The sequence below is a fragment of the Tenrec ecaudatus genome, chromosome 1 (genome assembly GCF_050624435.1).
Source record: "Tenrec ecaudatus isolate mTenEca1 chromosome 1, mTenEca1.hap1, whole genome shotgun sequence".
NCBI lineage: Eukaryota > Metazoa > Chordata > Mammalia > Afrosoricida > Tenrecidae > Tenrec > Tenrec ecaudatus.
The window spans coordinates 50,161,431-50,183,136 of NC_134530.1; the positions used below are offsets into that span (position 1 = coordinate 50,161,431).

The 21,706-nt window shown below is 47.4% G+C and overlaps 1 pseudogene; it reads right to left on the reverse strand.

Annotated features, from left to right (window-relative positions):
• Nucleotides 1-845: 845 nt before the first annotated feature.
• On the reverse strand, nucleotides 846-18,395 carry LOC142462558 (large ribosomal subunit protein eL6 pseudogene; annotated as a pseudogene).
• Between the last annotated feature and the right edge of the window lie 3,311 nt (nucleotides 18,396-21,706).

Consider the following 21,706-nt stretch of genomic DNA (forward strand, 5'->3'; position numbering starts at 1 on the left):
TGAAAGTACTCAGCTTTACTCTTTCTGTGGGTGAGGAAGCCCAATGTCCTATTTTATGCTCTGGTTCTTGATTCGGCTGGTGCTGCTCCTCTGGTATCATAGCTCTCTGGCTCCCGGATTGGAGAGGTTCCATGCACAGAGCTCTTGGAGTCTAAAGGATGTGCTCCATTTCTTGCTCTTTTCTCTTAATGGTAATGAACTTTCTCCTCACTTCTTGCCTCTGAGGTGATTCATTATACATTGAGCCCCCACTACCCAGTGCCATTGAGTCAATGCTGACTTAGAGCAAATCTACCTTGGATTTCCAAGACTGTGAATCTTTGCGGAAGCAGACAGTCTCATCGTTCTCCCACGGAGTGGCTCTTTTTGTTGTTGTTAGATGCCATCGAGTCGATTCTGACTCATATCCACCTTCCGTACAAAAGAATGAAACACTCCCCCGGCCTGTACCATTCTTACCGTTGCTCTTATGTTTGAGTTTCATACTTTACCACGATTCAAATGCATTTATTCTTTGGTTTTCCTTATTCCTGGTCCAACTTTCACATGCACAAGAGGCCACTGAAACTACCATGGCTTGGGCAGGCACACCTTAGTCCTCAAAGTAAAATCCTTGCTTTTCAACATTGTAAAGAAGCTTGTTGTAACATTTCATTTGGTAGTCCATCATTTCCTGGAGCCTTGTTTTTGGCTAGTGCCTTCAGTGCAGCTTGGACTTCAGCATCATTGGTTCTTGATCATATGCTACCTCTTGAAATGCTTGAATGTCAACTGGTTCTTTTTGGTACAGTGACTCTGTATTCTTTCCATCTTCTTAAAAAAATTTTTTTTACGTTATCAGTTATTTAATTAGGTTCTTTGCAAGAAGTCCAGAACACCAGTTTGTGAGGATTCACCATTTGTGAGTGCTAATGTAGAAAGCAAGTAGCCTTAGAACTGGGAGCCTGGCTTTGATTTTTGCCAAGATTTGCGAGTTCATGGCTTTCTGATTAACTTTGCACTGATCTGTGATCTTGTATTTCTCTTTCTTGGTGTCAAAGATCTGGCCTTCTCCTTCTTGAAGTAGGCATCTGTGAGGTGTTTGGGGATTTGCAGACCACTTGTGTTAGGCAGGGTTCTCTAGAGAAACAAAACCAGGACACTTAGGAATATAGATACAGCGTGACGGAATATAACAGCTAATTAGTCCACACAGCAGTACAGAGGGCTCAGTTCAACTCACTTCTGTGGAACAGTTAATATACTGTTGAAGTCCAACTCACAAAGGCTGCTAGGTCCAAGGTCAAGGAAGCAGACAGCTGAGTCTTTCCCCGGGCAATAAAGGCAGTCCAGCCACAGGCAGCAAACAGCAGGATAGGTCACCAACAGTCAGCAGCTCAGGAGCTTAGCAAAGCAGACCCAGATGGGATATTGAACTCAAGCAATGCAAGACGACAGGGTCCACCAGCCTCAAGCTCAAGCAATGTATACACCAGCAGTGTGGCAAAAGCAGGTTTCGAAGGACCCGCAATCTCTAGCAATATGATCCACGGGTTGGCTGTCCCACAGGTAGTGTAGCTCACAAGTTGAGGCAGAGAACTAGCTAAAGCAGCTGCTTGCTCTCATGCTGGTCTGATCACCAGAGAGTAAGAGAGAGAGGGGTGGGCTTGCTGAGCCATTTATCTCTTTGCCCTCCAGTCAAACTGCAACCTGATTAATCCCACATGTTCCTATTGGCCAGGTTGGCACAATAAACCTACCTATCACACCACTGGTGGAGTGATACATTTCGGTGGAGGCGGCGATGACAAATTTCTGTGCATTCTGTGCAGAGGAACTCGATTGAGGGAGAGATGTCAGTCACAGCAGCAAACCACTGTCCAGCTGCTTCAAGAAAACCAATTCTTGCCTTGGTGGTGTTCTGTCAGGATGATCGGAATGGTCCCCAGGTAATGCTGAAGGGCAGTCTCCTCACTGGCTGACTGAAGGGCTTTTTGCCCTGGCTCAATAACTTCTGAGACATGTCTTCCGCAGGGTCACACCTAGGCATTCTGTGCAGCGTAGCCACTCAGGTACCACCAAGCTTGTAAGCACCACCTGGCTTTGTCACAATACCAAGGACCTTCTCCTTCTCAACCCTAGATTTGGCTCCTGAAAACATACTCTTGTACATAGCCTTTCTGGAAAACCGTCCAATCCAGCTGCAGTGGGACTTCCCCTTCTTGAGTGTTTGGTCCTTGATCTCAGCCTTCTTAACTCCACCACTGCCATCTGCTTTCTTGACTTCAGGCTTCTCTCAGCAAGCTAGGAAAGAGAAGTAACTTCGCAACTTCTGGCTTTCCATCTTCTTTCAATGCTACCTGCACCATTCAATATTTGCCCATAGAGTCTTTCAATATTGAAACTGGAAGCGTGAATTAGTTCTTTCAGTTTAAGATGTGCCGAGTATTAATACTTGCTGATTTTCTAACTCTAGGTCTTTGCACATTCCATTATAATAGTTGACTCTATCTTCTTGAGCTGCCCTTTGAAATTCTGTTCACTGACATCATCATTTCTTTCATTTGTCTTAGCCACTCTACGACAAGAGCAACTTTCAGAGTCTCTTCTGACGTCCTCTTTGCTCTTTTCTTTCTTTCCTGTCTTTTTAATGACCTTTTTTGCTTTCTTCATGTATGATGGGTTTTTTCCTAGTGTTTAAAAAATCATTTTATTAGGGGCTCATACAACTCTTATCACAATCCATACATCATGTATGATGTTCTTGATGTCCTGCCAGAGCTCATCAGGTTTTCTGTCATTAGTGTTCAATGCTTCAAATCTGTCCTTGAAATTCAGTTAGAATAAACTCAAGTGATGTTCTGGCTCTCGTGAACTTGATTTAATTTTCTTCAGCTTCACCTTGAACTTACATATGAGTAATTGATGATCTGTTCCACAGTTATCCCCTGGCCTGGTTTTCCCTGTGGATGTTGAGCTTCTTTGTGGTCTCTCCACAGATGTAGTCAACTTGATGTATATGTATTTCATTTGGAGAAGTCCATGTATATATAGTTGTCTTTTGTGTTGTTGAAAAGAGATGTACGTGATGAAGTCATTGGTCTTGCAAAATTCTACCATGTGATTCCCAGCTTCATTCCTGTCCCAAGGCCATATTCCCACTACTGTTCCTTTCTCTTCGTTTCCAATTTTTGCATTCCCGTCAGCAATAATTATCAATGCATCTTGATTGGATATTTGATCAATTTCAGATGGAAGATGTTGGTAACATCCTTCAATATCTTTATCACTAGCATTAGTGGTTGGTGCACACATTTGAATAATAATTCTATTCACTGGATTTCTTTGTATTTAGATAGATATTATCTTATCACAGACACCATTGTACTTAAAATAGATCTTGAAATGTCCCCTTTTTGGATGATGAATGCAACACCATTCTTGACTCTAGCTGTGGCAGTTACCTAATCTGTCCACTTGTGAAGGGGTGGAGTCTAACCTGTCAATCAAGTCACAGCCAATGAGGCTTCTGAGTGGGCATGGATTTCTCCTGAGAATTCTGGTAACGCTGGTCTTCTTCCCTGGCGGTGGGACACACACTCCTTAAGAGACATTCCTGATGACAAGCCACATGGAGCTATGTTGATGGAGCCAGAGCCCTGGGGCTGGAGGGATCACATGGAGACCCACACTAGCACTAAGATGCTTCCAACACCACTGGATCCACAAGACTTTCCACCCACTGGCCTGTGATCTTCTTGCATTCAGTGTCATTGCATGTGTTGTGTGAGTCTGGGGAGGAATTTATAGATTGGTATCAGACATGTGGGCTAATATCGGACTGATGGGCTTGAGCTGGACTGGGCTGGGATGTTTTCTTAATATGCAATTACTCTTTAATATAGATTTCTCTATTTCACACATATAAGCGTTTCTGGATAACCCAGACTAACACACTGTCATTCCTGGCAGAGTAGAGGATATGATGGCCTGATTCAAAAGGGCCAACATCAGCCCGTTTCAGCTCACGAATGCCTAGGATATCAATCTTTATGCAGTTCATTTCAGCTTTGACAACTTCCAATTTTCTTAGATTCATACTTTGTACTTTCCAAGTTCCAATTATTAATTGATGTTTTCAGCTCAGTCTTCTCATTTTCAGTTGTCATCAGCAAACAAAGGTCCCAAAGTCTCTACTCCCCAAAGCTTTACCACATTCAAGCCATTATGATCGATTCTGGTTTGGGAAGACAGGTCTTCATCGGTCATATTGTGAGTGCCCTCAGACCCGAGGGGTTCAATTTCTGGTATGATGTCTGACAATGTTCCGTTGCTATCCATGAGGTTTTCTGTGGCTAATCCCTCTGAAATGGGCAGCCTATTCCTTCTTCTCAGTCTGGAAGCTCCGCTAAACCTGTTCACTCTGGGTGACCCTCCTGGTATTTGAAATACCAGTGACATAGCTTCCAGCCTCGCAGCAACACACAAAGCCAACCTTACCTTCCTTCCATTCCAGGGAGACCGGCTGCTCACCTCTGGTGTTCTTCTCCCACAGGGCACACTAGGGGGCAGCACACCACAGTGGGAATTGCCAGAAATTTACTGAGTTGAACTCCTAGACTTGTCCCTGCTTGGCTGCCGTGTAAAAGTCACTTCTTTGAACCCCAGCATTGTTCCATCTTTTCTTAAAGTCGGTTTAGTATGAAGCAGGGTCGTCACCGTGGTTTAGAGTATAAGCTCTGGAGCCAGAGATCCTGGATTTATGTCCCAACTTGACCGCTTACTGGACTGTGAGACCTTGACCAAGTGTTTGAATCTCTCCGCTCCCTGGACACCTCTGTAAAATGGTGGCATTTATAGTGTCTGCCTTACAGGGTGGTGGTGATTACAAGAGACACCACCGATGTTACCTGTTTTGTTTTCGCCCTCCCTCATCCCCAGCCATCCTAGGGCGAGGGCGGAGGCGAAAAGTCATGGAAGAAAGAGACTTCCATTCAGATAAATTATAGCGACACATTTGCTACCTCGAAACAAGCTACAGCCAAGCCAGCCTCCTAATAGGGAGAGCATGGGCACTAGGCCATCTGGGATTTACAGAAAACAGGCCGTTTAAATAGGGCACGGGAGTACAAGGCAGACTGTCACAACAGCACGATTGGTGGCAGGTCAGCACATCACAGCTGCAGGTGGCACTACAGAACCGGACACGTATACGATGCGAGATCAGAGGCCTTGCAAGATCGCTTCCAAGCTCTGTGACATGGTAAATGGTCAGGACGAATTCAAGGGAAGCAGAATCTATGCAGAATCAAAATGGATCTAGGAACTTCTGCAATGGATTTGAGCCTCCTGCAAACTGAGTGCTCAGAATTTAAATCCTGAACAAACACTTCCCACTCCTGTTGAGAACAATGTCTTTGACGCCTCACTGTGTGCATGATAGAACTTTGCAAGAGCAACGATGTGTTGGTCTTCCCATGGATGTAGTCAGTTTGATTTCTGTGCATTCCATCGGGAGAAGTCCACGTGTATAATCACCCTCTCTGTTGTTGAAAGAAGGTGTTTGCTAGGAACGAATTGTTTATAAAATTCATTCATGCCTATTGCAGGTCATCGATGATGTTACTCTTGAAGGCTGTGAGTGGTCTTTGTATGACAGTTTAAATTCTGTACATCATAAAGGGGATTGCAGAGTACTGCATGCCCAAGGTCATCCAACTGCTAATGCAGAGGCTAGGCCTTTTTGCTCCAGAGTCTGAGCTCTTTCTCATGTCCCAGACTTCTCATGTCCCGTCTGGGTTCTCTGGAGACTGGACCCTCGGGCCACTCCAGGCTGCAGTAGAATCAGAGTGTGGGTGGGGGCAGTGGTTCTTCAGTGCTGACATTCTTTCCCAAACAGAATCCTCGCCCAGACAGACTGTTCTGGAATTTGGAATGAAATAGTGGAATGGACTCAGTGGGAAGTGAGCCAGAGGGGTGAGGGAACAGAGCGATGTGGGGCAGCGCAGAATTGGAACATCGAGGATGAGACCGAATTAGAATGTGGCAATGGGCAGTTCAGGGCAGGGATTGGTCCGATGGCCACTGAGAGCTCTCTCTTTCATTGGCCACAGGATGAGCTGTCATGAGCCTGGGGGCGGGGGCAGGTGAGCCTGGAGGTTCAAGAAAACATAGGAAACAAACTTACAGGTGAGTGGGGGAACAAGAGGGTTGGCTACAGAAGGGGGTGAGGATGACCAGCATGGGAGCTCAGGGGGCTGCAGGCCATTGAAGACTGGTTTTGATCCTAGTGAGATGGGAGTAGACTGGAGCGTCTGCGTGGTAAATATATAGGTGACAAAAATACTTGCCATTTCAACAACCTCCTCCAAACTGAAGCTTTCTGCAACGTAGTGCTCAGAATTTAACTTCTAATATGCCTCCCTGCCTTCTATCTGCCTCTGGTAACCAACCTCTCATAAGCTTCGATCTCCATACCCTTCCATAGTCTAGGTGTACAAGTGGGCACATACAACATTTGTCCTTTTGAGATGGAATGATTTCAGTCAGTATAGTGTTTTTCTTAAAGACGACTAAAGACTCTTAGCAAGGTGCTCAAAAGCATCACCGTGGTTGCTATATGACGGCTTTGCCGTGGGGACAGACTGGAAATCAGAAGTGCAGTGAGGAAAGTTTTGTAATGATCCAGGTGAGAGACAATGCTGACCTGGGCGAGGGTGGATATTGGAACTTATATATTACTAGGTATTAGAGCACCCCGTTTGCAGAGGCGATCGTTAATAGTGAAAACCCCAAATCCTTTTGCAGAGTCTGAACTTGGATCAAGCCTCCATTGAAGTCCCTTTGACCATTAAGTGGGAATGTGAGCAGTCTCACCCTCAGGCAGAGTCCATCATAAAGGGGATCCCAGAGTCCTTTAACAGGGGAGCTGCCACTCCTCCAACTAGCCCAGGGAGGGCAACCCCTTTAGGGATCTGCCTGGGGGTGTCCTTCCTGGAGATTGGCTAGCAGGGTCCCGTAGCCCGGAGTCATGCCCTGGCTGCTTGGGTGGCAGCTCTTCTGTCTAGCATAATATACACGTCCCAATCATCGTCCCATTCCTGTTTCTGTAGTCCTGCCCGCAACTGTGATGTACTCACTTGCTGCTCATGGTGTCTTTATGACTGACAGCTTCCTTGGCCCTCTCATGTCCTATTTAAGCCATCAGCTGTCTGCAAACCCTTGGGTGCCACTGTGAAGTCATGCTAATGGTCTCCTTCATCCAAATCCATGTCTTCGTCCTGTGTAAGACTTAATAGATGTTCTCCGTGAATTATAGTTGAGCTCTGGGCTTTCTTTTGTGTACAGAACCAGGTGAATGCCGTGGAAGTGGTTGTGGTGGTTGTTAGGTACTGTTGAGTCCGTTCCAGCTCCTGGCGACTCTGCACAGCAGAAGGAGACGCTGCTCGGTCCTGGGCCACCCACGTAATTGTCATGCTGGAATCCACTGCTGCAGCCACGGTGTCAGCCCACCTTGTCAAGGGCCTTCCTCTTTTTCTCTGCCCCTCGACCTTACCAAGCATGATGTCCTCTTTCAAGGACCGGTCTCTCCTGATTTCTTTCAAGACAGATTTATTTGCTCTTTTGGCAGTCCGTGGCACTTCCAATATTCTTTGTAGGCATCATCACTCAGCTGCGATAATTCTTCTCAGGTTTCCTTATTCGTTGTCCAAATTTCACAGGCAGAGGAGGCGATTGCAAATGCCGGCACTTGCATCAGGCACGACTTAGTGCTTACCAGCTTATCTTTGCTTTTCCACACTTGAAAGAGCTCTTGTGCAGCGTGCATACCCAATGCGATGCTTCACTTGATCTCCTGACTGCGGCTTCTAGGAGTGTGATAGTAGAGTCAAGCAAGATGAAATCCGTGACAACTTTTTTTCATTTATCATGACGCTACCTACTGGTCCAGTTGTGTAGATTCTGGTTTTCTTTACATTGAGTTGCAAACCACACTGAAGGCTTCAGTCTTGATCTTCATCAGCATGTGCTCCCGTCCTCCTCATCTTCAGCAAGGCTGTGCATACCGAAGGTTTTTTTTTTCCCGAAGGTTGTTAATGAGCCTTCCTCACATCCTGACGCCATATCCAGATAGATTGAACAAGTATGGTAAAACGATACAACCCTGATGCACACCTTTCTGGATTTTCAACCCTGCAGCATTTCCCTGTTCTATTGACATACTGCCTCTTGCTCCACGGACAGGTTCCACAGGAGCACAATGAGGTGTTCTGGAATTCCTGTTCTTCTTGAGGCTATCCATAGTTTGCTATGATCCACGCTGTCGAATTCCTCAGCAGAGTCAATAAAGCACAAACATCTTTCTGGGATTCTCTGCTTTCAGCCAAGATGCATCTGACATCAGCAATGATATCCCTTGTTCCACGGCCTCTTCTGAATCCGGCCTGACATCTGGCAGCTCCCTGTCAATGTACTGCTACAACCGTTGTTGGATGATCTTCAGCAACATTTCACTTGAACGTGATATTAATGTTATTTTTTCTGTAATTTGAGCATTCTGCTCGGTCACCTTTCTTTGGAATGGGTATAAATAGGGACCTCTGCCAGTCAGTTGACCAAGGAACCGTTTTTCAAATTTCCTGGCATACAGAACTGGGTGCTTCCAGTGCATAATCAGCTTATCGAAACATTGCAATTGGTGTTCCCTCCATTCCTGTAGCTTTGCTTTTTAGCTAATTCTTTCGGTACATCTTGAGCTTCTTCCTTCAATACCACTTGGTCTTGTCATATGCTACCTCTTGAAATGGGGGATTGTCAGTTCTTTCTGGTACAGTGTACAGTGACTCTGTATTTTCCCCCATTTTCTTCCGATGCTTCCTGCATCATTCAATATTTTGCCAACAGAATCTTTCAACATTCCAACTCAAGGGTGGCTTGTTCCTTCAGTTCTCTCCATTTCAGAGACGCTGCACCCGTGCTTCCTTGTGGTTTTCTGACTCGAGCTCTTTGCACATCTCATTATAGCAGTTGACTTTGTCTTCTTGAGCTGCCCTTTCAAAATTTCTTTTCAGCTCGTTGACTTCATCATTTCTTCCATTGGCCTTAGCTACCTTTGATGAAGAGCACATTTCAGAATCTCTTCTGACGCCCACTTTGGTCGTTTTCTTCCTGCCCTGTCTTTTGACGTGATGAAATACATGGTATAGTCTGGCGGTGGAGCCCACGAGGCTGGATGTGGAGGATCAGAGGGAACTTGAGGATAATGCTCATTTCATTTACTTATTGCTGAGAAAAAACTGCCCCAATGTAGAGAGGCTGAAAATAGTCCTAATGTATTAGTTCTTTTTTTCCCCAAAACCATTTTATTGATAGCTAATACAGATATCACACCAATGCACAGTTCAATCACATCGAGCAGGGTTGTACAATTGCGACCACAATCCGTTTCCCAACATTCTCTTCCTTCTTGCACTCCTTGATATCAGCTCCCCTTTATCCTCTTCCCCCAATAATGGGTCATTTATAAAAATAATGATTGTTTTCTCTATAATCATTATGGATGCGCGGTGGTGGATCTTCTGCTGGATTTTCCCAGGCTCATCCATCGTGGCTGCTCTCAACTAGGAGCTCAGCTGCGACTAGGCTGTCAGGCAGCCTTTCGTGAGCCAGGAGCCCAGCTGATCGCATTAGGTTTGTTATGGCTGTTATATTAGATCGCCCCCACGCAACAGGCTTGCTGCGTCCGAAGTGTGATGCCGGCAAAACAGTACAGAAAGTCCCAAGGACTGCCCAAAGAACAAGCAGATGCATCTTGAAAGCAGCAACGCCAGAGCGTTCCCCAGCAGGAAGGATGGCAAGTCTCGTGTACTTTGGACATGCCGCTCCGAGAGCTCAGCCCCTGGACAAAGCCATCACCTTTGGTGACGTAGAAGGACAGTGAGAAGGAAGACCCTGCAAGAGCCGGGTTCACAGTGCGGCTGCCGTGATAGGGTGAAGCATGATCGTAAGGTGGGAAGGGAGAGGGACCAGGTGGTGTTTGGTTCCCTATGAGGTGGAACCGATGAGACAGTGCTCAGTAACCACCACCGCCACCACCAGGGCTGCTGAGTAAGAATCAACTGGGTCACAGTGAGTGAGTTTGGTGTGTTAAAACAATGTACGTTTTCTTACAGTTCAAGAAGCTTAGAGTCAGAAAGCTATCTTGCCTTAGGGCTTCCGTTACCCCAAGTTAGAGACTGAGTAGAACCCTAGTTTAAAAAAAATTTATTAATCATTTTATTGGGGGGGGCTCTTACAAATCTTATAAAAATCCATCCTTCAATGATATTAAACACACTTGTACATATGTTGTCATCAACATTTCCAAATCATTTTCTTTCTACTTGAGCCCTGGGTATCAGCTCTTCTTTTTTTGCCCCCCTCTCTTCCCCATCATCTGTCCCTCCCTCCCTCATGAATCCTTGATCAATTATATATTATTATTGTTATTTTGTGTCTGACACAGCACACTAGTTTTATAGAGCTCGAAGGAGCAGGGACACAGTCCGTGGCAGATAGAGAGGGGCTGAAATAGGGTGGGCTGGAATGGGGAAGGGACAATGATTGAAGCAAAGAATCTGAAAAGTTCCTGAAAGTGGGCGGGGTGGGGAGGTCCATGGGTATGATCTCGGAGGCTCTTAGTCTTGCATCAGAGCTCAGTTTCTGAGCACTAAGTTTGCAGATGCCTATGGCTTGCAGGGGGAGCTCTGAGCCCATTCGTAGTCTCGTTGTGTAGGGTACAAGAGACCCCAAACCTCACATATCATCAAAGGAAAACGTTTATTTAGTGGCCAACAGGAAAAGGAAAGACAAAACCACAGCATCTGGATAACAGAGATCATGAGCACAAGGACATATGGCGTCCAATGGCTTGTAGAAATGTGGAGACTTAAAGGGCATATCCTTGAACGTGGATTACTACTTCTTCCCCTGCCTGCCCTCAGGGACTTGCCTGGGTGTGCCCTGGGGGAGATGGAGCTACCAGGGCCCACGGTTTTGAGTCTGAGGAGCCCTGGTAGCCTGGTGGATTATGCATTGAGCTAGTTAACTGCAGGTCAACCTCTCAAACCTACCAGCTGCTCCGCAGGAGAAAGACGAAGCTGTCTACACCCATAAAAATGTACAGCCTTGGAAACTCAAAGGGGCAGTTCTCATGAGCTAGAATCCACTTGATGGCAGCAAGTTTGGTTTGCGTCATGTATAAGAAGGAAGCTTATTATGTCAAGAAGCAATTTTACAACAAGAACACGTCCCAACCCAGTCCAATCCAAGCCCCTAGGTCCAAAGCCCTCTTCAGACCCAGGCCTATGACGCTGAGAGGTGAAGCAGGAAGAAGGGGGCTGGCAGGCTTGCGGTGAGTGCAGTCACATGGATCCAAGGTTGATGGAAGTGTGGCAGGACTGCCTCAGCTCACAGGGTTAGGTGGCCCACCTGAGGCCACCCCTGGTGGCAGACACAGAGTGCCAGGGAAGTCCCAGCTAGGAGAAAGGTGAAGTGGCAGAGGGAAGCAGTTCCCAGAGTCCCTCACTCTCATGGAGAAGGTCACCCCCCAGGGAGGTGTCATCAAGCTACCACTTGATTGACAGGCTGACTCTACCCCTAACCAGGAGAGTCTAGTTGACTTGAAGCCATCCAAGGACCAGATACTATTATGGCTTCACATTGATGGTTGATGGATTTTTTTTTGTTCAATGATTGAATCATCCTCATCTTGTCTTTGTTCTGTTTAAGTCTTAAACTTTAACACTTAAAAAATATCTCTATACATTATATTTGAGTGGGAGGGTGGGGGAGGAAAGGGAAAAAATGAGGAGCTGATACCAAGGGCTCAAATAGCAAAAAGGAGTTTTGAAAAGGACGATGGCAACATATGTACAGATATGCTTGGTACAATTGATGTATGGATTGTTGTAAGAGCCCCCAATGAAATGATTTAAAAAAAATAATAGATTATATTTGGATTTGGGGTCTCTTGGTCAGCACTCAGAAACCACCAGCCACTCTCCTGAAGAAAGATGAGGCTTTCTCCTCCTGTGTTACTCCTCCACACATGGGATTCAGGATAGCTGAAACGCTCAGGAACAGTAGTGGGAGTAGCGGTATCATGGTGAGGTGGGGGGGGGAGAAGGGGGAAACCCGTCATATGGTTGGATATATAGGCCCTTCCCCAGTAGGGGATGAATAACAGAAAGGTGGGTGAAGGAAGATGATGGACAGTGTAAGACACGGATAGCAATAATAATATATACCTGATCAAGGTTTCATGAGGGTGGGAGGGAGGGGGAAAGAGGAGCTGATACCAAGGGTTCAGGTAGAAAGAAATTGTTTTGGAAATATTGATGGCAACATATGTACACATGTGCTTAATACTATCAAATGATGGATTGTTACAAGATTTGTAAGAGCCCCCCCAATAAAATGATTAATTAAGAAAACAAGGGAGGGGGGAGCGGGGAGGGAGGGGGAGGGAAAAAAGGAAAATGAGCTGATTCCAGGAACCCAAGCGGAAGGCGAATTTTGAGAATGACCAGGGCAACGAATGTATAAGGGTGCTTTACTCAATTGATGTATGTATGGATTGTGATAAGAGTTGTATGAGGCCCAATAAAATGATTTTTTAAAGTAAAAAACAAACAAACATCAGTCTCGGGTTGCTATGAGTCGGAATTGACTGTGGTAGTGAGCTTTTGAGTTCTTCTCCCAGTGGGGAGAAAGAGGAGCCATCTGCTCATGGAAAGCGTTGCAGGCTTGGAAACCCTCAGAAGCAATTATTCCCTGCCACACAGGGTCCCTATGGATCGACTGGTGGTGGATGCTTTTTCCCTAAGAGAAAAACAACGAGAAATGATGGGGGTCATGGGTCCCTCTGTCTAGCTGGTCGGCCCAGGGTTTTCTATCAAGTTAAGAAGGGTGGGTGGTTGTCCCGTTCAGTTCTGGGCTCCCGTGAGGAGATGGGAGGGTTCTGGGAAGCCTCCGCCTGAATGACCTTGACTTTGTCCTGCTGTTCCAGGCTGCTCCCCAGGATTTCCCAGCAATGGGCAAAATAGCGCGCTCCCCCAGGGTTCTTCCGCACCGCACCCGCCTGTCAGAGCCTGGGGTCCCTCCTCCGTACTGGACTGGGGTCCCTGAGGGTGAGATGCCAGGAGGAGGGGAGAGGACAGGGAAGGCAGGGCTGACTCAGCAAAAGCCTGCTTTTTGGGGGGTGGGGGGGGGAATCTGAGCTCCCTGTCGCAGACGAGGGGCGCCCCGGAGTTGGGAAGTGAGTAGGGGTGGAGCGAGGCTGGGGCCAGGGTAGAAGACCCCAGGGAGAAGGACCTGGGGGGAGGCTCCTGCAAGGGAGGGAGAAGGTGTAGCGGGTCTGAATAGGAACACCGAGGCGTGAACTCAGGTGGGAAAGATCCTGACCATTCTAAAACCCATGGAGAATCCTCCTGTTGGCTGCTGGGAAATCCACTCTTGGCCCCAGCAGCCCCTGCGGTTGGGTGAAGGGCCCCAAGTGTGACAGAACAAGACAGGGACAAAGCCCTTCCTGTCTGGCCATCAGGTCACCCTGGTCACCTGCTCGGAATCACCCCTTCAGGTCAGCCACTGTGCTGTTGAGTTTATGCCAGCCAGGCCTGGGGCACCGGATGCTTGGTGAACCTGGGAGCTGCTTATGTGGGGACATCTGAGCCTCCTTCAGCTCAGGGGCCAGATCCATCTAGTTCCTGGGATTGGGGAGCCTGGACTGGTACACACCCTGTTTAAAGGTCTCAGAAGCTCCAGGCAGGTGCTTATCCAAGGAACCAACCCCTGCATGACTCTGGCCCCTGGGAATGGCGCTCTATCCCTCTGCAGAGTTCTTGTCCCTCAGTGTCCTCTGCCCAGCGCAGCCTCTCTCCGAACCAGAGCAGTCAGGCCCAGGCAGAAATCCGAGGGGCGGGTTCCTGCAGTGAGGACTCGGGGTGGAGACTGGAGCAAGAGCCTCATCATGTCAGACCAGAGGGACCGGATCCTGGTCGGGAATCGGGTGGTCATTAAATTATTCAACACATCTTTGAGTGTGCCTGCAGTGGTCTGCAAAGCCCCACGTGACCTTGACCTTCTAACCAACTTCCTGCCAACAAATCCACTCTGAGTCACAGTGACCCCACAGGACAGGGCAGAACTGAGTGCTCCTGTGCGTTTCTGAGGCTGAAACACCACATGGGACTAGAAAGTCTCATCTTTCTCCGGTGGACTGGCTGGTGGCTTCAAACTGCTTACCTTTTGGCTAGCAGCCCAGTGCTAACCCACCCCGCCCCTGGGACTCTTCCACATGACCCAGTCCTTCAAAATTACTACTAAGGATTTTATACATATAGAAGAATGTGTATGTATGCATACACATACATATAAAATAATATGTTTCTTTACACAGGTGTAGGCAAATGTATCAATTAAAAACTGATTAAAAAACAAATGCCAGGACCTCTGAGGGTCCTCCCTCGTGGCCTCCCTGTTCTTGGCCCTCCCAGAGGAAAGTACCCTCTGAACATGGTGTGAGTCATGCCCGTGGCTTCCTGCTGACTTACTCACTGGGCACAGAGGACACAGTACTCAGAACTCTCACCATGTCTAAAGTCAGACGGTGATTGAATGAATAGATGGGGGAGATGAGACACAATTTCTTAAGAGGGGGATCCAAATAATGTATATAGATACTCCTCTTTCCAAGAAGGGTGCTTTACCAGGTTAAGAGGGCTTTATACCTCATTTGCGAAGAATATCTAACAAAAAATTGTCGAATCGTATCTGATGTGTCATCTGTACATATTGAACTGTTCAATTGGATTTTCTACTCTTAACATGCTACTACAGTGAATTACACTACAGATATCCTAACGTTGAATCAGCCTTCCTGGGTAAACTCAATTTGGTCATGTGACATGAGGCAGCCTAGGACAGTGGCTCTGCAAACCAAGGACCAGGACTGCAGGCCATCACCCGAGGCACTAGAAATAGTGAGGAGGAACTCACCTCTGGGGCCGTCAGAGAGGGCAGGGCCCTGCCACCAGCTCAGTTTCAGTTGGTGGCCGTCAGAACTGAGGGAATCCCTTCCAGGTGTTTCAAACAGCAAGTCCATGTCTGTGGTTCTTTGTTCCCGCAGCTCCCTCTCCCTGCATTCCGTCTCATGGAGACCATGTAGGACAGAGGAGAGCTGCCCCATGAGTTTTCGAGACCTTGAGTCTTTTTAAAAAAAAAACAGTTTAATTGGCACTTCATTCACATATCAGGCGATTCAGTAATTCAATCATTGTGCCAAGAAGACATCACCACAATCAATTCTAGAACATTTTCTTCTTCTTTGGACTCAATGTTATTCGTGTAATTATTATTTTTTAATTGTGGCAAAGACATACACAACCCCCACCCACTTCCAGGTGGATGAACAACAGAATCCATGGGGAAAGGGGGACAGTGGTTGATGTAAGATATGAAAATAATATTAATTTATAATTTATCAAGTCACAAGGGTCGGGGGAGAGGGAGTGAAAAAGAGGAGCTGATACCAAGGACTCAATAGAAAGTCAGTGTCTAGAAAAGAATGATGGCTTAACAAACCCAGGGACAAGGGAACAACAAGTGATCCAAATTGGTGGTGAGGAGGGTGTGGGAGGCCTGGTAGGGCGTGATCAAGGGTAATGTAACCAAGCGGAATAACTGAAACCCAAATGAAGGCTGAGCATGATAGTGAGACAAGAGGGAAGTCAAAGGAAATAGAGGAAAGAGCTAGGAGGCAAAGGGCATTTATAGAGGTCTAAATAAAGACATGTACATATGCAAATATAGTTCTATATGAGGATGGGGAAATAGATCTATGTGCATATAGTTATAGGTTTAGTATTAAGGTAGCAGAAGGACATTGGGCCTCCACTCAAGTACTCCCTCAATGCAAGAAGACTTTGTTCTATTAAATTGACATTCTATGATCCTCACCTTCCTGATGCAATGGCTGAAGATAAAGCGGGTGCATAAGCAAATGTGGTGAAGAAAGCTGATGGTGCCCGGCTATCAAAAGAGATAGCATCTGGGGTCTTAAAGGCTTGAAGGTAAACAAGTGGCCATCTAGCTCAGAAGCAACAAAGCCCACATGGAAGAAGCACACCAGCTGGTGCAATCACAAGGTGTCAAAGGGATCAGGTATCAGGCATCAAAGAACAAAGAATCATATCATAGTGAATGAGGGGGGGAGTGCGGAGTGTAGATGCAAAGCCCATTTGTAGGCCACTGGATGTCCACTTACAAAGGGTTTTGGGGAGGAGACGAGCAAGTCAAGGTACAATATAGCATCAATGAAACATACAACTTTCCTCTATCTCCTAAATGCTTCCTCCTTCCCCACTATCATGATCTCAATTCTGCCTTATAAATCTGGCTAGACCAGAGGATGTACACTGATACAGTTAGGAACTGGAAATGCAGGGAATTTAGGGCAGATGATCTCTTCAGGACCAGTGGTGTGAGTGGCGATACTGGAAGGGTGGAGGGAGGGTGGGTTGGAAAGGGGAAACCGATTACAAGGACCTACATGTGACCTCCTGGGGGATGGACAACAGAAAAGTGGGTGAAGGGAGACTTCGAACAGTGCAAGATATGACAAAATAATAATTTATAAATTATCAAGGGCTCATGAGGGAGGGGAAAGCGGGGAGGGAGGGGAAAAATGAGGCGCTGATGCCAGGTGCTTAGGTGGAGAGCAAATGTTTTGAGAATGATGAGGACAATGAATATACAAATGTGCTTTACACAGTTGATGTATGTATTGAGTTGTATGAGTCCCTAATAAAATGATTTTTTTAAAAAGAAAAGAATGGTGACAACATATGTACAAATATGCTTGATACAATTAATGTGTGGATTGTTATAAGAGTTGTAAGAGGCCCCAATAAAATGATCTTTTAATACTAATATTTGTGTGTGTGTGTATATATATATTTGATAGTGCCATTATCCCAAGGTTGTAGAACCAATGTCATAGATAGTGTGGGGGGTGGAGGTGGGGGGACATTGGACAGAGCTAGTAACTGATGACAAGTAGCAATGCCAATAAACAAACAAAACAATCCAAATATATAGTTAGTTAATTAGTCTGGCTAGACTAGAGAAACATTCGTAGACACTCATAAACGTGTACAAGAAAGAGCTTTATATACAAGAGCAATTGAATATTGAGGAAAACAGCCCAGTCTAGATCAAGTCCCTAAGTCCAATATAAGCCCATAAATCCTATGCCAATCCATAAATTCCTCTTCAGACTCATTCAACACATACAATGACACCGAATGCAGGAAGAACACAGGCCAGTGGGTAGAAAGTGGATCCAGTGGCGGTAGAGGCATCTCAGCGCTGGCAGGGGTTTCCACGTGGCTCCTTCAGCTCCAGAGCTCTAGCGTAGCTCCATGTGTCTTCTCAACAGGAATGTCTCACAGGGAGTGAGCATGCGTCCCACCTCCAGTGAGCTATTTATCCCCTTAGCGCCTCCAAATGAGGTCATCAAGCTGAGACCTGATTGGCAGGTTAAACTCCACCCCTTCACTCTTAAGTCTCAAATGGACAATAAATTATGTATCTAACGGTTAAACCATATATATAACCACATGCATACATATATACACCCCTTCTCCAATCTAACAGCTTCTACATGTATAATTCTGGGCCATTGAGTCTACTCTTCGTGTTATATGACCATTACTGACAGCCTTGTCCAAGACTGTGAATCTTCATGGGAGTAAAAAGGCTCATCTATTTCCTGGGAGTGGCTGGTGGCTTTGTGGGGGAAGGGACCCTTGTACTGAGTAGCCCGACTTATAACCACTGCCGTACCAGGGCTCTCAGGGGGCGTCGAGAAAGTGAGCGTCTCACAGCCAGTGCCGGGGTTCAGGTCTAATGTTGCTTGGGTGTGCCTCTGCCTTCTGTCGTCCTTCGCTCGATCTTGCCAGAGCCCTGTCAATTGCATTGCTCTAATATCAGTTAGCAATTGGGTCAGCTAGAAGTCCCGACAGCCTTGTGATTGAGGGGCTTGGTGGAGCCCCTCACGTCTGCGTTTCCATCAGCAGACTGGAGGAAAGGAGAAGGCCTCTTCTCCTGGGGGCTGTAGCGCAGCCTCCGGCTCCTGTCCCAGTAAACTGTTCTTCACAGGGGCTGAGGTTTTGAGGAGGCCTCTTTGCCTCTGGGTGGGTTTGAACTGCCAACTTTTGGCTAGCAGCCCCGCGTGTTCACCCATTAAGCATCTGCACCACCCAGGGAACCCCAGACCTCTTTTACCTGACCGCTTTCGCATCAGCGTGCCCAAGGCTCAGTCTGTGGGCTTTTTCTGGCCCCTCACTCACCCGGCCGCAGTCCCATCCAATCCCCATGCGGGCCACTCCAACATCCTAGCTGCAGCCATGTGTTCCCTTCCGTGCTCCAGACACACAGACTCTGTCTCTGCTTGAATGGTTAATAGGCATTTCAAAGGGAACACATTCAAAATTGAACTCCCTGGAACAGAAAAAGAAGCCAAGACAATGCTGAAGCCCTGCACGGTCCCTTTCTTCTGCACGTTGCCTGATTGCCGCTTGTGCTCGGCGTCTCCGCCCCAGCCAGCTACGCTGCAATTCCTGGCACTCCATCATTCCCGGCTCCCAACCGGCATTAAACAAGGAAACAAAGAAGGAGAAGATGAGGGTGTGGAGGTCAGCATGGGCCGCACAGAATTAGGGTGGGTGTGGGTGCTGACTCCTGTGGTAGGATCTCTTGATTGACCCAACCATGAAGTAGGAAAAGTAGGCTGAACAAGAGCTTGAGTGTCCAATAAGTGTCACATAAGGTTCATGTGCTAAGGAATTGATCCCCGCCCCAGTCATTTCTGACCCCTGTTCATTTCCCGTGCTTTGCAGTCAGCACCAGGTCCCTGCGTGTCGCACATGGTTTGCACTCAGCTGGACAGTAGCCACAAGGCTCCGGCTTCAAACCCTCCTGAGAGAACTGGAGTCCCTTGAGAGAACAGACTACTGTGTTGTCAAGATTCACGGCCTCTGGGGCAGGGAATGTATGGATGTGCTTTATACAATTGATGTATGTATATGTATGGATTGTGATAAGAGTTGTATGAGTCCCTAATAAAATGTAAAAAAAAAGAAAAGAAAAGAGGAGAAAAAAATGATTAGGGCAAAGACTGTACAGATGTGCTTTATACAATTGATGTATGTATATGTATGAACTGTGATAAGAATTGTATGAGCCCCAATAAATTGTTTAAAAAAAATTTGCCATATAAGTCAAAAAAAAAAAAAAGATTCACGGCCTCAGGAGCTCCAGACGGGGTCTTGAGACGAGTCAGAAGAACTCAACAGCAGTGGGTTTTTAATTTTGTTTTGTTTTCAGTACTAGCCGAAAGGCAGAACCCCAGGGCATAATGGGTACATGTTGGGCTGCTAACTTCAAGGTCAGTAGTTCAAATCCACCAGCTGCTCTGAGGGCTAAAGATGTGACTTTCTACTCCCGTAAAGAGTTACGGTCTTGGAGACCTATGGGGCCAATTCTACTGTGTGGTCCTAGAGGGTCACTCTGAGTTGGCATCGACTGGATGGCAGTGAGAGTTTGAGTCCCAAGGTTAGTGTTTCCATCCCACCTAGTGGTGCTGCAGAAGAGAGGCCTGGTGATGTGTGTCCATAAATATTATAGGCGAGGAAACCCCCTGGACTGTCTGTACTCTGCAGCAGGCAGAGTCACCAGGAGTCAGAATCAATCGGATGGCAACGAGTTTGGTTGGTTTTTTGGTCGTCTGTCAGCTCATCAGTGCTTTACAAAAGATTCGTTTCTAGGACTTTCTTGCTGGAAATGGGATTCTGTGCTGTGGTCTCCTCTGTGATAGTCCCTGCTCTGGGTCAGGCCATGGTTTGGCAGACACTGTGTCACCCCTTCCCATTTTGTGATGTGATGTGAGCGGGCAGACAGTAAGGAAAGGCGTTTCCTAGGGCTGTGGTCTGTACCTGGGATATAAACAGGTGTCTGGAATAGCGCTCCTGCTCTCTCCCGCTCTCATTTTCTTGTTCTGGCTCCTGCTGGCTGGCTCGCTTTGATCCTGCAGTGTCTTGTCAGCCTCGGGCCTCCTGTCCTTGGGGCGTGAGAAGCTTTAATCGGCTGCCTGACTCACCGATTTGAGACTTGCACGGCATCACAATTATAAAAGACCTTTCCACAGAATAAAGATTTCTCTCTATACTTAAGGAGCCCTGGTGGTGTCGTGGGTTGCACATTGTGGTCCCCAACTCCAAGGCGGGGAATTTCTCTGTCCCCAAAGTCCCTGCAAACCCGCCAGCACTGAGTGTCCTTGGCCAGGCGGGGTAAAGAGCCTGTTTACAGAGCTGAATGGGGGCTCCTATCACCTATTGCCTTCCAGCCTGTTCCAGCTCTTAGGACCCTGGAGGACGGAGCTGCTCCACAGGTGAACATCTTTATGAGAGCAGAAGGCTTCTTCTTTCTCCAGTGGGGCAGCTGGGCGTTTGAACCTTGAGGTCAGCGGCTCGATGCTGAGTCCACTGTGCTACCAGGGTTCCTGGACTCGGGCCAGCCCCACCAGGGACCTGCTTTGAGAGCGTAAGGGAGACAGTTCCTCCGAAACAGAAAGGCATTATCAAAAGTGGGACAGGTGGGTGGGTGCTGGGAAGACAAAGCCCCAGCTGTCCACTCCACCGTCCTGGCCTTTCCTATCGAAGGCAGGTCTCCCGGGCTGTTCCCTACCAGCCTGCAGAGCCCAGGACACATTTGGGAATGATCTTCTGCACGAAGACTGCAGGGGTCTCCCTCTCTCTTGGGCTGCAGGTGCTAAGAGGCAGGCCCTGGGACTGCCTAGACCACCGCCGCAGTCCCAGCACTTGGCATGGTGTCTGGCACACACTCATAAAGGCTCGTGGCAGGAAGGAACCTGTCGAAGAGCCCATCCGCTCTTGCTTTGGAGGTGACTCTTTTATGCCAGGCATCAATCAATCCCCTCCATCCCATCAGCATCCAAAGATGCTCCTGGTTTTAACCCCGCGTTCCTGTCAGCTGTCTCCCCCGCTCTCTGTTGCTTTCCCAACTAGAGCTGCATGGAAGGGTGGCCCGCCAGGCTCATGGATTTGGCCCTCACTTCCATTTCCTCCGTTCCCATCTCTGTCTTCGAGCACCCTGCTCAGGCTCCTCCTGCTGGTTCCTCCTGCCCACCCCCCACCTCTAAACGGGGCGTTGCCTTTGGTTTCTGTCGTCGGTCCACTTGTCTCGCCTAGAAACACTTTCTTTGCCAGGCAGTGCATCCTGTATGTCTCAGGGTCTGAAATGCTGTCGATGAGCAGACGTGTGGGTAGGGCGTGGGTGAGCACCTGGCTGCTAACCAAAAGGTCACCAGCCACTCTGCAGGAGGAAGATGAGTCCGTCTTCTTCTGTAAAAACTCGCCTCGGAACCCCTGTAAGTGGCTCTGCTCCATCCTCTAGGGTCACGGACTGGATGGGAGCAGGTTCCTTCCCCCCGCCCCCGATTTATACAAGCAGTTATGCACTTAGCTGCTAACAGAAAAGTTGGACATTTGAGTCCACTTCAGGGTGGCTCGGAAGAAAGGCCTGGCTAGCTACAAGCCAAGATCCACTATCGAGAACCCCATGGAAGCTGAAAGAAGAAGGGCTTTCGTATTTTATACCAAGTGTCGCA